This window comes from Lepus europaeus, chromosome 2 (genome assembly GCF_033115175.1).
Source record: "Lepus europaeus isolate LE1 chromosome 2, mLepTim1.pri, whole genome shotgun sequence".
NCBI classification, from domain to species: Eukaryota; Metazoa; Chordata; class Mammalia; order Lagomorpha; family Leporidae; genus Lepus; species Lepus europaeus.
In genome coordinates this window covers 52,481,498-52,497,475 of record NC_084828.1, presented here as the reverse complement: position 1 = coordinate 52,497,475, position 15,978 = coordinate 52,481,498, and positions in this window count along the sequence as shown.

Below are 15,978 nucleotides of genomic sequence, written 5' to 3'. Positions count from 1 at the left end.
AGCATTCATTATATAATAACTTGTGGGGAAATTAGTTACACGAGGCAATTCAAAGATGGCGCCCAGAGGAAATAAGATGGGTGGAATCCAAAGTTGTTTACCACCAAAGCTAATTGGCTGCATAACATCAAGGGAAGTGACAACAACTGATAGCAAGTGTATAAACATATGGCTAGTCCTATAGAAATCGCCCAGTAAAATGATCTTTTAAGTGATTGGTTGGTCCTTATGCCCTGCCCCAATGACTCTGCAGTTTTGTGCTTTAAAAGGCTCTGTTATGCACGAAATAAACAAGTCCCTGCTAGACCTGGCTCCCCGCTGCGTCTGATTGTCTCCGGGATCGGGAGTCTCGGGAACAGGCGGGCAAGCATCATACGTACCTTTCCTCAGACCCAGTCCATCTGTACAGGAGGACTAAGACCCTGCAGTTACTGAACTTGCATCTTTGTAGTGCACATTTCATCACTGTACAAAGCACTTAAATTAAAGCAGACCTATTCACTGAAACCCTGCTTTCCCTTCATTGACTGCTGTTTCCACTACCAGCCTGTACCATCTTTGTAAGTAGGGGAGTAACTAGGATTACACATAGCTGCATATGAGTTGCCACAAAATCACAAGTGGGTTAGTATTCATAAATAATATTTATTGTTATTTATTATGTCATCATCTATTTAAATCACTGGTGCACACCCTATGTATACTTTTTTTTTTTATTAAAAGTTATTTTTTTACTAGAGGGAGCATGCTCCCATCTGTTGGTTCACTCCCCAAATGCCCAGGAGTTGGTAACTCAATCCAGGTTCCCCATATGAGTGACAGGTACCAATTACCTGCTCTCTCCTAGGGTACACATTAGCAGGAAGCTGGAATCAGGAACATAGCTAAGACTTGAACCCAGTCATTCTGATATGGGGTGCAAGTGTCTCAAGCAGCATTTTTTTCTTTGAAAAAAAATGTTTCTTTAATGTTTTGTTTGAGAGGGACAAAAATCTTCCATCTGCTGGTTCACATCCTAAATGCCTGCAACAGGCAGGGCTGAGTCAGGCCAAAATCAAGCTCCTGAAACTCCATCCAAGTCTCTCACATGGGTGGCAAGAGCCCAAGCACTAGAACCATCACCTGCTGCCTTCCAGGACACTTTAGTAGGAAGCTGGCTCCAGACTGGGGAACCCGGGACGTGAACAAAGTACACCAATATAGAGAAGCAAGCATCCCCAGCAGCAGCTTTAACCCGCTGTGACACAATGTCCATCCCTCTCTATATATAATTTTCAGCAAGAAGATTAATGAGGGAAGGAAATAAACTGAATTCTATAATCATTACTAAAGTCAAAATCCCAGTTAGCTCAAATAATACCCTCAAAGAAGCCAGAGAAAGCAGGAAGGAAATTGCTATGTCAACTACAATTCTGTCCCTGGAGCTGCTGTTATTTCCTGGCAGGGCCTAAGCAAAGCAGTCAAGGCTACACTCCCAACTACGTTGTTTATGGAATGGAGCCACCTACTTTTTCTCTATAAACACTGCTTTAAAACACTCCATCGTGCTATAAAGTTCTGCTAAATTTCAAAGTCATATCACTTTCCAACAGCAATTTGACTCTAGCATTTAACCAAGAACTCAAACATTTTTTCTTTTCTCTTAAAAAAAAGTGTGAAAGATAAAATACTGGATATCTAAGGAGATTACTTTATTCAGGCTATTGCAATAGGAAGCACATTCGTTATCGAAGAAATGTCTCAAAGAAACGGAAGGGGCTAAGAATTTCAAAGAGGCAGGAAAATAAGAGTTGTATTCGCTGAGGAATGGTAGAGGTACATCTTGGAATATTTGAGGGCTGAAAAGTCATTTCTCAGAATACAAAATTGTGGAAGGATTTCTTGATCTTCACTACTTTCTAAGAACACAGGAACTCAAAGTTCAACATTATGAGAACATTGTCAATTGTTCTTCCATTTCAACCCAGTGCTGAATCATAATACTTTTTGGTCAAAAATGAGGCTAAAAGTAGGAGATTTCACAATGTTAGAGAAAAAACTCTGTGCTTTTCAAAATATTGACACCTAACTTATTATAGGAAACACTGAGTGGTGCCTCATTATCAGTTAGGTCATTTGAAGGTTATGATAGTACTTTTAATCCTAAGGACAATGCAATTCATTACAGAAGTTATGTTCTGTAAGAATGCCCCAAAAGATTTGTACAAAATTGGGCTGTTGACCACTCCTTGTCTTAGGCAATCCATAGCAGATGAAGTTATAATATCATTATCATCTCTTTTCAAATTTCCCATTATTAAAAGCCATATTTTTAAAGGTTTGACATATAAGACTTAAAAATGTCCCTTAAAAATGCCAAATAGGTTCCAATATTTCTAAAATTAGCTAACTTCACAAGGCACCCTAAAAAAGGAAGGAAGTTCTTCCAGCCTCATTCATTTTCTTCTTTTACTTCATCAAATAATCTTAATGCAGGTGCTTTGAAGGGTTTTACACTTTGACACTTCGAATAAATGCTATAAAAACAAACCCATGTGTTAAATAAATTTTTAGAGCAACCACGCCACCTCAGAATAACTTAAAATATGTTTTGTTAATTGGGTTATGTCTTTGGTGAAGTCATATTTAGATTAAATCATGGATCAGTAGAAAGGAGCCTCAGGATCTGCTAAATAGCTCCTAAATGAAAATGAACCTGGGTAGACAGAAGGAAGATGAGGGTTTCCTGAAAATAAGCTCTATTAATTAGATGTGATTCATAAAGAAAATATGAATTAGAAGTAGGAAATAAAAATAAGGCAAAGGAAAGACAAGAGTAGAGCTGAAAATGTAGTTGGTTTGCAAAATGATCTCCTTGAAACCCCATAATGTACCTCCTGGGGGAAGATTTAGATTTGACCATAGAATAAATTAGATTTGATTATGTTTGATAATGTCCTGGGTTATAGTAATGTACTCAGATGATTACAGCTCATTTGTGTAAAAGATTGTGTACCTCTGAGCAATCAATTGTATGTTGGTCACCAAGTAATCGATACAATGTGTCATCATGGCTGAAATAATCAGCCCATTTCAAATTTTTAGTTGTTTGCATTATTTGATACTGTCATGAAATCATTTAGCTCTTTTATAATTACTCAAAGTATTTGCATTATTTGATTCTGTCACGGTATCATTTAGCGCTTTTATGCAGTGAGTCATATTGATGGAATTTCTGGTGAGCACACTGGTTAATGTGGGTAAGTTTATTATATTGCTGACCCATATTAAAAATGGAATAATCCGAACTTCTTGGGAATACAGACAGAAAATGGCTTTATTTTTCATGAATCACTTCAAATACAATCTAGTCTCTATTCCTCCTTCACCTCTAGCAGAAAACTTTGATCCCATAGCTTTTAGGATACTCTGAATTATTAATTAATCAATTAATAAATGACCACCTACATTTTTAAACTTTTATTTAATAAATATAAATTTCCAAGGTACATCTTTTGTATTATAGCGGCTTTTCCCCCCATAACCTCCCTCCCACCTGCAACCATCCCATCTCCCACTCCCTCTCCCATCCCATGCTTCACCAAGATTCATTTTCAATGATCTTTATATACAGAAGATCAACGTAGTTTATACTAAGTAAAGATTTCAACAGTTTGCATCCACACAGAAACACAAAGTATAAAGTACTGTTTGAACACTAGTTATACTGGTAATTCACATAGTACAACACATGAAGGACAGAGATCCTACATGGGGAGTAAGTGCACAGTGACTCCTGTTGTTGATTTAACAATTGACACTCTTGTTTATGGCATCAGTAATCACCCTAGGCTCTTGTCATGAGTTGCCAAGGCTATGGAAGCCTTTTGAGTTCACCAACTCCGATCTTATTTAGACACGGCAATAGTCAAAGTGGAAATTCTCTCCTCCCTTCAGAGAAAGGTACTTCCTTCTTTGATGGCCTGTTCTTTCCACTGGGATCTCACTCGCAGAGATCTTTCATTCAGATCATTTTTTTTTCTTTTTTTGCCATAGTGTCTTGGCTTCCCATGCCTGAAATACTCTCATGGGCTTTTTAGCCATATCTGCATGCCTTAAGGGTGATTCTGATGCCAGAGTGCTGTTTAGGACATCTGCCATTCTATGAGTCTGCTGTGTATTCCGCTTCCCATGATGGATCGTTCTCTTCCTTTTTGATTCTATCAGTTAGTATTAGCAGACACTAGTCTGTTTATGTGATCCCTTTGACACTTAGACCTATCATTATGATCAATTGTGAACTGAAATTGATCACTCGGACTAGTGAGATGTCATTGGTACATGCCACCTTGATGGGATTGAATTGGAATCCCCTGGCACATTTCTAACTCTACCACTAGGGGTAAGTCCAAGTGAGCATGTCCCAAATTGTACATCTCCTCCCTCTCTCATTCCCACTCATATTTAACAGGGATCACTTTTCAGTTAAATTTAAACACCTAAGAATAATTGTGTGTTAATTAAAGAGTTCAACCAATGGTATTAAGTAGAACAAAAAATACTAAAAGGAATAAAGTAGTAAGTTGTTCCTTGACAGTCAGGACAAGGGCTGATCAAGCCATTGTTTCTCATAGTGTCCATTTCTTTTTTTTTTTTTTTTTTTTTCTTTTGCCCTGAGAATCACTCCTGAGGTAGAACTAGGCATTTGATACTCTCAGGGACAAATGAGAAAGGAGATGGGAAAATGCCAGAATTAGGAATATTTTTCTCATGGCTGCAGATTTAAACACTAGAAAGGAGTAGGAAGCCCACATGGTAGGTGCGTGTGGGTGTATTTATGTGTCTCCAGCCATCTTCCCCTCTTATCTCTTCTGAGCGCAGGGCTGTCATCTGGGAGCTGAGGAAGGAGCAGTTGGGCGATGACGCCACCTGGGAAAAGCAGAAGAAGCTGCAGAGATAATGAGCTAAGGGAGCAATCCATTCCCCACCACGCGGTGAGGCGATGAGCATGCGCGCTCAGCACTGCTGGCGGACTTCGCTGCGCACAGAGGCCGGCTCCAATGACGTGGACCTGCTCGCAAAGCTCCCTGTGTGTTAGCACAAGTATTTGTTGATCCAAACAAGCATAGGAAGGGTGTTCCTCCCACCCCAGCTGTTGGCTTTTAAGCAAAGCAAGATGATTCTCATAGTGTCCATTTCACTTCAACAGGTTTCCTTTTAGGTGCTCAGTTAGTTGTCACTGAACAGGGAGAACATATGATCTTTGTCCCTTTGGGACTGGCTTATTTCACTCAGCATGATATTTACAACCACCTACAATTGTACATACATAGATACAAAGTATTGTTAATAAAGATTTGCTTTGCAGAATAAAGCCTAGTCTGATTCAAATTTGGTTTTGGTGCCCTCCAGTCAGCTTCAATCCTGGTCTGAGGCCACTGCCAATGGAAAAAAGGCAGAATATGCTCCTTTTTATTTATTTATTATTTATTTGAAGGTCAGAGTTACACAGAAAGAGGAGAGGCAGAGAGAGAAAGAGAGGGAGGTCTTCCATCTGCTGGTTCACTCCTCAAATGGCCGCAACTGCCTGAGCTGAGTCGATCCAAAGCCAAGAACCAGGAGCCTCTTCCAGGTCTCCCATGCAGGCGCAGGAGCCCTAGGAATTGGGCCATCTTCTACTGCTTTCCCAGGCCATAGCAGAGAGCTGGATCAGAAGTGCAGTAGCCAGGACTGCAGGCAGCAGCTTTACCTGCTATGCCACAATACTGACACGGAATATGCTCTTTAATGCATACCTTCCACCAGGTTCAGAGAAGAGAATGAATGGAGAGGATAAGAGAAAGATTTGCAAAAATCCTTTTAATTTAAATATGTGTTTAGCTCTCTTAGTTTGCTGAGGTGCTCTGAATAGTAGGCAGGCCCAACTTCATATATGGCAATGCAGGCTTCCTTTGGTATTTAATGCCCTGAAGTTGACATCTTGAAATTATAAATAAAATAAAAATATAAATCTTCGATTTTTTTTGTGATTGAATGAAGGAACTATGGGATTTCTACCAGGCCTGTCATGTACAGTTCTGCTCTCTTCCCTGTATGGGATGGTTTTGGATATTTCTTGCTTTATTGCTGCTCTCTCCTGCCCCACCTTTAGATACCCTCCTCCCCTGGCAGCTGTCCAGACATAGACACAAGGAAGGTTGGAATGGAACACGCATTCCCCAGCATTTGGTGCCTCAGTTTCCTCACTTACAAAACAGAGATACTGGTACCTTTCTAATAGGCTTTTGTGTGGATTAATACATTTGAGTAGAAAGTTTTGTTTTTTAAAGGGTCCAGAAAATTAAGTGCCCAATAAGTATTAAATATTATTGTCTCCAGTTGTGGGGATTCAACTGTGATTTCAAGTCAAGATTTAATGTGGTTTACTTTTTTTTTAAGATTTATTTATTTACTTGAGAAGCAGAGGTACAGAGAGGCAGAGGCAGAGAGAGAGGTCGTCCATCGGCTGGTTCACTCCCCAAATGGCTGCAACAGCCAGAGCTGTGCCGATCCAAAACCAGGAGCCAGGAGCTTCCTCCAGGTCTCCCACGTGGTTGCAGGATCCCAAACATTTGGGCTGTCTTCTACAGCTTTCCCAGGTCCTAGCAGGGAGCTAGATCAGAAGTAGAGCAGCCGGGACTTGAATCAGCGCCCATATTAGCTGCTATGCCACAGTGCTGGCCCTCATGGTTTACTCCTAACACGCGTATTTCCTTAAAGTTCGTGCACCTATTTTTAAAAATAACATTAGTCTATTCTTTTTCAATGTTATTTTCTTTTTCTATATTCAGAAATAGTGTAAAAAGGCATATTTTTTCTCTTCTTGAAAGTTTTTAAAAATTCACTAATAGACCCATGAATTCCTGCTACTACCACCTGGGAGATCAATCAGTTGGTCCTTAGTCATTGTGATGAATTTGAAAAAGAAAATAAGTAATACACCATCAGGATGCTCGTTTCTGTTACCCATCTATACATTTTGTTGGTCCTCTGGGAAACACTTTCAGTAGGAGGCTTGCTTACCTTTTAACAATGCAACCCAAACAGCACGAACATAAAGCACCTCTGCAAGAGTGTATCTTATTGTTATGAAACTCATGGACAAGTCTGTTTCAGGGCTATGGTAATGTATTAAGTAATAAAACATCTCTGTAAGGAGAAAGTCATTGGGAAAGCCTGAGCTTTATAAAGATACTACAAAAGGTTCACCACAAAATAGAATTAAAAGATGAGTTTATTTCAGTGGAAAAAAAAATTGTCCAATCCACAGTCTTTTCATAGTATACATTTTGCATGATCTTTTTGAAGACTTCCTTGTAGACAAGGATTTCAAATTTATTTTTTGCACCAAAAGGCACTATGTTTTAATTTCATTTTCTACACACTTTTAAAAGTATTCTAGGATTTTCACCTGCAAGTGCTGGGATGTTGGGGAAAAGAGGTCTGTGGTATCTTTCAGTAAAAACAATCATGCAGTCTGACAAATTTTCTTTTATGCATGGAGTCTAAAAGAAATTAGCTAGTAAGCAAGAAAAGAAACTGGGGATGCTAACCCAATTCCATTTTGTACACATTGAGTAAATACTCTGCAAAACTCTTTCCTAGTTTTCAGAATTGAAGAAAGCACATTTCCTATTCTCACACAGTTTGCAAGCCATGGTTACATAAAATATGTAAAATATAATTCTATACTGTGATGACATACTTGATTCAAGTTATTATTAAGTTCTCTGAGATATATCCTAACTATAATCTTGGAAGACTTACTTTGGCCAAGGTCATTCTTAAACAAATTTGGTGTTTCTAATGTTATAAAAACCCAAGGTAAGTCCATGGTAACACGACTACATCAATTTCAGAGTGCCTTAGTGACTTTCATAAATAAAGTGAAATGTGTGTAAAAGGCTCAACCGCATTATTCATTCTACAGAACCATGTCCAAGATGCTGTATGGAATTGAACAATAATTCCCCTCAAGTGAATAGCATTTTACAGCTTTAACCATCTTACTTACTCTATCTCACCTGAGGTTCATGGCCACTTTGTGGGTTAGGCAAACCTAACTACTTTTACAGATGCAGAAAAAGAGGCCCAGAGAAACTAATAATTGTAAGGCAGCATGGGGTGCTATACTGAATGTTCGTATCCTCCCAAAATTCATATGTTGAAACTGAATCACCAGTGTCAATAATAGTGGGGCGCAGGGAGATGGGACTTGGAGAGGAAGTTAGATCACAAAGCTGGAGCCTTCGTGAATGGGATTAGGGCTTTTATAACAGAGGCCCCAGACAGCTGCCTTGCCCCATTTAAACAGTGTCATCTATGAACCAGACAGGGGACTGTCAGCCGACACAGTGAAGATCAGAATCCGCCAGAGCCTTAATCTTGGCCTTCCTAGTATATATTGTTAAAGCAGCCCAAATGAGAACAATAGGCTTTTGATTTTTGTGCCAGTTCTATCCAGTGATTATGTAATTTCAAAGAAGTGTCTTAACCACACTATGCCTCGGTTTACTGATATTATTAAAAAGGGCAATTAATAATGGTGGCACAAATATTGGAATCATATATAAAAAAGAAATTTCTTAGATCTTTTCTAGATAAAAGCAACTACAAACACAAGAAGTGACATACACATAGGGTGAAACAATCAGTGTGCTTCCTGGAGTTGTGCAACACAGTATCACCATAAAATAAGATTTAAACACAAAAATATAAATGTTAATCATTTTTCAAGATTATCAGCCTTTATAGAGTGAATGATTCCAGAATGATTTTTTTCCAATGCCTTGAGGAAATTAGTACACAGACCCTTAGGCTTATGGAATTTGAAAGGCAATGGGGGGCTAGCGTGCTGTGGCTTAGGGGGTAAAGTGCCACCTGCAGTGCCAGCATCCTGTATGGGTGCCGGTTCAAGTCCTGGCTTTTCCACTTCTGATCCAGCTCTCTGCTCTGGCCTGGGAAAACAGTGGAGGATGGCCCAAGTCCTTGGACACCTGCACCCACGTGGGAGACCCGGAAGAGGCTCCTGACTCCTAGCTTCGAATCAGCTCAGCTCAGGCCCTTGTGGCCAACTGGGGAGTGAACCAGCGGATGGAAGACCTCTCTCTCTCTCTCTCTCTGCCTCTCCTTCTCTCTCTGTGTGTAACTCTGACTTTCAAATAAATAATTAAATCTTTTTTTTTAAAAAAAAAGGTAATAGGGGCATCACAATATGTCTGGTGCAATCTCACTTTGTAAGTGAGGAAACAGCATTAGCAAAGAGAAAATTGCCCAAGTTTATATGTGTTCCCAATGTCAGTTTATTTCTAGTAACTAAAAAAAGTGCATCCACACACTATAATTCTCAGATTCTTTGTACCCAGCATCATCTGATGGGATGTGGGGATAGAATGGGTCGCACATTTGCAGCCTACCATGCTGAAAGAAAGAAAGAAGGAAAGACAAAGAGAGAAAGAGAGAGAGAGAGAGAGAAAGAAAGAGAGAGAGAGAGAAAGAAAGGAAGGAAGGAAGGAAGGAAGGAAGGAAGGAAGGAAGGAAGGAAGGAAGAAGAAAGAAAAAGAAAGAAAAGAGGTTTTCAACAAAGCAACCCAGAGTATGAGCATAAAATACCTCTGCAGGTTTGTAACTTCTCTAACAATCAGGGATAAGTCTATTTCAGTGTTTATATCCGAGACAAGGTATAGAAGGAATTCTCTTCTCACACCTGTCTTGTTCCACATCCAGAGGAGGATCTCCAGTCTATTGATCTAGAAAGCTAGGGCGGTGGGATGTGGGAGTGAGGAGAAGGCTTTTGCAGGCTGCTCTGGACAGATCTGGGGAAGATGAGTCATCTGGGACATTATTTTCAAGAGAAAATGAGTTACAGACACACAGTAACTGACTTTTTAATGACCCTTTGGATAACCTGAGGAGTGAATAAGAGTCTGCTTCCTGTCCTCTGGAAGAAAAAAAAGTATAATTATGACCTCTATGAACAGGTACATACAGATTGTTGACTTTTTTTTTTTAAATCAACTTGTAAACTTGTATTGCAAGTTAAAAATGAAGTTGTTGACAATCTCAACTTGAGCAGATATGAAACAGCTTAAAACTTTTAAAGGATGTGTTGTGAAAAACCAGGCTCTGGGGCTGGCGTCGTGGCTCACTTGGTTAAGCCTCTGCCTGTGGCGCCAGCATTCCATATGGGTGCCGGATTCTAGTCCCAGTTGCTCCTCTTCCAGTCCAGCTCTCTGCTGTGGCCAAGGAAGGCAGTGGAGGATGGTTCAAGTCCTTGCGCTCCTGCACCCAAGTGGGAGACCAGGAGAAGCACCTGGCTCCTGACTTCAGGTCGGCACAGCGCCGGCCGTAGCGGCCATTTGGGGAGTGAACCAAGAGAAGGAAGACCTTTCTCTCTGTCTCTATCTCACTGTCTATAACTCTACCTGTAAAATAAATTTTAAAAAAAAGAAAAGAAAAACCAGGCTTTTAAAAACAATCTTGTCATTACCAAAAAGAAATGTACTTAGCTAAAAATAAAAACCCCATGCTCCATAGATAGTACAGATAGTTCTAGTGATCTGGTCAATGGGCCAAAAGCAAGCACTTAAGAGTGTCAGCTGTGATCTTTGGTTTATTTCTTATTGCTGGAATTTCTTTTTTTTTTTTTTTTGGAATTTCATATTCATCTCTTCCTGTTGGAGGATTAAGCCTGATGACAATAGGGATGGTTGCTGACATTTACTCAGCCTTGCTCTGTTCAGTTTCAGGCGGGATGAATTCTCAGCTACTTTTGTTTCTTTGCCATCTTTTTTTTTGTATTTATTTACTTGAGAGGCAGAGTTACAGACAGCCAGAGGGAGAGACAGAGGGAGAGGTCTTCCACCCACTGGTTCACTTCCCAAATGGCCACAATGGCAGGAGCTGGGCCAAAGCCAGGAGCCAGGAGCTTCTTCTGGGTCACCCACGTGGGTGCAGGGGTCCAGGGATGTGGGCCATTTTCTAATGCTTTTCCAGGCCATAGCAAAGGCTGGATCAGAAGAGGAGCAGCTGGGACAGGAACCAGTGCCCAAATGGTATGCCAGCACAGCAGGTGGATGCTTAACCTTCTATGCCACAGCAAAGGCCCCTGTTTGCCATCTTGAGGTTTAGGGTTTTCTGTGTGTTTCTGTGTAACCCTAACCCAATCCTAACCCTGATGCACATTCAGCCTCACCTGTCTACCATATTCTGCTTGTCCTGGCTCTCAGAACCGCATTATATCTCCCTACTCAGGAAAGCTGAAACACTGCGGTTGTCACCCATGGGTGTCCCTGCAGGTTGGAGGGTGGGAAGCTTCTGCCATAGAACCACATGGTTGGGCCTGACCTTCCTCTGCTCCCTCCCTCTTTTCCCCACTCTCACTATTTTGGGAATTCAGCAGGTCATTGCAATGATTACGGTATGCTGTGCTGTGCATTTACTGCCTGGAACTGGGATCTCACCAGGTCCTGCAGCATTTGCTGCCTCTACACCCCTTTCTCCATCAACAACATCCAGCCCCATAGTCTCTCCATCCCCTACACCACAAGGGGACTTCCTGGGGTTACTCTTCTCCAGGACAGTCTGGTGTACAAATATGTCTTCCTTGGTGTCAATCCTGTGGAGGAAACTATATCTGCTCTTTACATTGAACCATTTTACTATTCAAAAATCTTTGTTGCAATGGCTTGTTTATCCCTGTGACAGGTGCCATGACTCCCTGTGTTGCTCATGGTGCAGGGCTTGTGTGGCGGTGCTGAGGTTGCTGTGGGCAGGTGGCTGCTGGGTCTACACCTTGCTGCTCTAGGTTGCAGTGATGAAGGCTGGGGCAGCTCTTCCAGCAGCAGCTCCTCCTGGAGGCGTGATGGTAACTAGGCCAGCAGCTATGGAGCTGCTCCGGGTCTTCTGGAGTCTCTCTCAGCTCCCGCACCCATCAAATATAGGAAGAACTTTTAAACTCAATAGACCAAAAGCAAAAGTAACAAAACAAAACAAAAACAAACCTGGAAACAGTGCTTGCAATGCATTAGGAATATTATAGCTCCCAGGAGCATCTTGGTCAAAATAAATGGATCATTGGCTATGCCCATCCCATTCCTCCCCTATACTCTCAATCTCTCCCTCTTCCTGTTTTTTCACTGAGATGGCAAGACACAGAAGAGGAAATGATCATCATGGGCTTTTCTGTTTGCCATACTAAATATCCTGGATTATAATGAAAATGTCAGAACCTATTGAAAGACTAATTTTGCATTCAAGGAACTCTTATTCAAGATATACGGTTTTCCCCAGCAGAGATGGCATCAATGTGGAATGTTTTGTTAGACATCCTAGGACTAGTGTATCTTCTGGAAAATGGTTGTTTGTGTTGAGATTGGGTTTTTTTTAAAGACTTATTTATTTGATAGGCAGAGTAACAGAGACAGAGAGATCCTCCATATGCCCTCCCAGGTGTTTTAGCTGGATCAGAAGCAGAACCTGCTGGGATATGGGATACCTGTGTCACGGGCAGCAGCTTAACCTGTTGCACCAGGCTACTCCCAGGACTTCTTTATTTTAAATCTTGGACACAAAGTACTTTTTTTTTTTTTAATAGGTAATGGGCATATCCCTGTAACACCAGTATTGTTCTGTGTTGTTTTTAAGATTTATCATTTGAAAGGGAGAGTGTAGAGGGAGAGATAAAGAGATCTTCCATCCCTGATTCACTCCCCAAATGGCCACAACGGCCAGCACTGGGCTAGGCTGAAGCCAGGATCCTGAAACTCTATCTGGGTCTCCCATGTGGGTAGCAGGGACTCAAGTAGTTGGGCCATCTTCCCTTGCTTTCTGACACCCATTAGCAGGGAGCTGGATTGGAAGCAGAGCAGCTGGGATTCACCCAGTGCCATGATACAGGATGCTAGTGTTGCAAACAGGGGCTTAACCCACTACACCATGCCGGTCCATTCTGTATTATCTTGAGTAGATGTTTTGAAGTCAAAATAGAAGCAAAGTATATTATCAACATCAGGTCAAGTAGTTTAGAGTGTGCGTATGTAGTGTATTCTCTAAAACCTAAATTGGATGTGAACCCTGGGTTGCTTTGCCGAGAATGCAACTGGAGACTTGCTGGTGATCATGGAAGGCAGTAACATCGAAAAGGGACCATGGTTAGCTGACTTGTTTGGCTCCAGTAGTGCTTCTACAATTTCTAGCTGTGTGACCTTGAGCAAGTTACCTAACCTCCCACGATTTCGTTTCCTCAGCTGTAAAATGGAAGTAATTACAAGGCTATGATGAGAATGAAGTGAGAAGTCTGTGAAACACCTTGCAGATAATAATTCAAGGCTTGTATTCTTAGTAGTTTAGAACAAAGATTAGAGAAAGGTGTACTATGTTCCCACTGGTTCAGGTGTACTAGAGCATCAGAAATTGCCAGCATTGTAATGTAGCGAGTTAAGTTACCACCTGTGATACTGGCTTCCCATGAGCTCTGATTCCAGTCCTGGCTGCTCCACTTCCAATGCAGCTCCCTATTAATGTGTGTGGGAAAGCAGCGAAGATGGCCAAGTGTGTGGGCTCCTGCCACACACATGGGAGACCTAGATAGAGTTCCCAACTCCTACTTTTGGCTTGGCATAGCCCAGGCCATTGCGGCCATCTGGGGAGTAAGCCAATGGATGGAAGATATTTCTGTGTGTGTGTGTGTGTCTGTCTGTCTCTGCCTCTGTCTCTCTCTCTATATATATATATATACATATATAAGCCTTTAAAGTAAATAAATAAATCTTAAAGAAAAAATAAACAGCCACTGGTCTCAGTCATCTTGACAGAATAAAATAACAACCTCCTGTCAATCTTCCTTGACTGTTTCCAAAGCAAAGTCACAGGCCAGACACAGACATGCCACTGATCACCCTGTCTAAGCATTTGTGCTTCTCTACCCAGACGTTCCAGATAGTAAGTCAACAGGAGAGTGTTGCTAAATATATTTATAAGAGGGCATTGATCCAGACTCAGCCCCTGCACTGGGTCCAACAGACCAAACCAATGAAGAGTTTATTCCCAGCAACTGAGCTTTCACTGGTTGCAAAAGGCCTTATAGCCAACTAACTGACATAGCTGTAAACAATTAATTTGTTAAACTGTAGCTAGTGAAGCTATAACCAGTTGACTAAGCTGTAGCCAATTGAATTGTTTTCTATAACTTCATTTTTCTATAAATGCTGTCAGATCATTTTGTTATTTGGAGTTCTCAGGACCTGCTCTAGGGGGCCGCCTGATTCCTGAATCATTTGCTTTACCCAAGTAAACTCTACTAAGTTTAATTGATTTAAGAAAATTTTAACAGGGTGGTAGGCCAAAGTTACTTAAATAATTGCATTTGTTCTTTGTTTCTATAGCCATGATCACAAAGAATTTTCTATATGAACCAGAAATAATTTTTTCTCCACAGCAAGAACAAATTAAAGTACAGTTGACTTGGTACAAAGCAGCATAGCAGTCATAGAGTCCTTGAGAAAGCGATGAGAGTTAAAAAACGGGCTAAGGATAGGAACAGGCATTTTTCATAGGATGAAATACAAAGGCCAACAGACACATGAAAAGGTGTTCAAGATAAGACCAGCCATCAGGGAAATGCAAATAAAAACCACAATAAGGTTTTACCTTACCCCAGTTAGAAAGGCTACCATCCAAAAATTAAAAAAAAACAACAAATACTGGTGAGGATGTGGGGAAAAAGGTACCTTAATCCACTGTTGGTGGGAATGTAAATTAGCACAACCATTATGAAAGACAGTATGGAGATTCCTTAGAAATCTGCAAATAGTTCTACCATATGATTCAGCCATTCCACTCCTGCGAATTTACCCAAAGGAAACGAATCTGAAAAAGTTATCTGTACCCCCACGTTTATAGCAGTTTAACTCACTATAGCTAAGTCCTGCAATCAACCCAGATGACTGAGAAAGTGTGGTATGTACACAGGATAGAATGCTATTGGGCCATTAAGAAAGAATGAAATCCTATCTTTGCAACAAAATGGATACAATTGGAGACCATTATGCTTAGTGAAATCAGCCAGTCCCAAAAAGATAAATATCATGTTTTCCTTGATTTATGGTAATTAATATACAGAGTACAAAACAAGTGAAATTGACATTTTGAGATCTGATTATTTATTGTCCTTGTCTATACTCTTGAGGAATAGTGGTTTTTCTACTTACTATTTGTTGAATTCTTTATTTACTGGAAGGTTAAGGCTGTGCTGATAAAATAAGTTGAATGTTTGTCATTGTAAAAGTTAAAAGAAAATTAAGGAGGGTGGAGGAGAGGGAGGGTAGGGTGCTCTACATATAAAATTTGTTCCCTTTTTATAAATTTTAAAAATTATTTTTAACAAACCAATTCCAAAAAGACAGATATGTTTTCCCTTATCTGGGGTAAGTAATAGAGTACCTAAAATGTAATGTATTGGAATTAAATGGACATTTTGAGATGTGATGATTGTTCACAGCCATTGTCTCCACTATTGAAGAACAATGATTTTTCTTCATACTATTTGTTGAACTCTTAGTGTAGGATTAACCTTACATGTGTGAACTGGAGAAAGATCTTTGTAAAAATTAGGAGTAGGAATAGGAGAGGGAGGAGGAGGAAGGGTGGCAGCATGGCCGGGAGGGAGGGGTAGAAGAATGACTGTGTTCCTAAATCTGTATATATGAAATGCATGAACTGTATACCTTAAATACAATTGGAGAGACTGAACCCTCAGCTCCCAAAACTTGAGCAGTTAGCGTTCCTTCTAAGGGCCTCAGTTTCTCCTTTACAAAAGGAACCGGGAATGGGAAGCCATATCATTCCCAATCAAAACAAAACTCATTTCCTTTGATGTATAAATACCGCAGAGCCCCTGGGTTGCCCGGGCGCCAGGGGCGGGGTCCCAGCTGGGACACGCCCAGAAGCCGAAGACGCGCG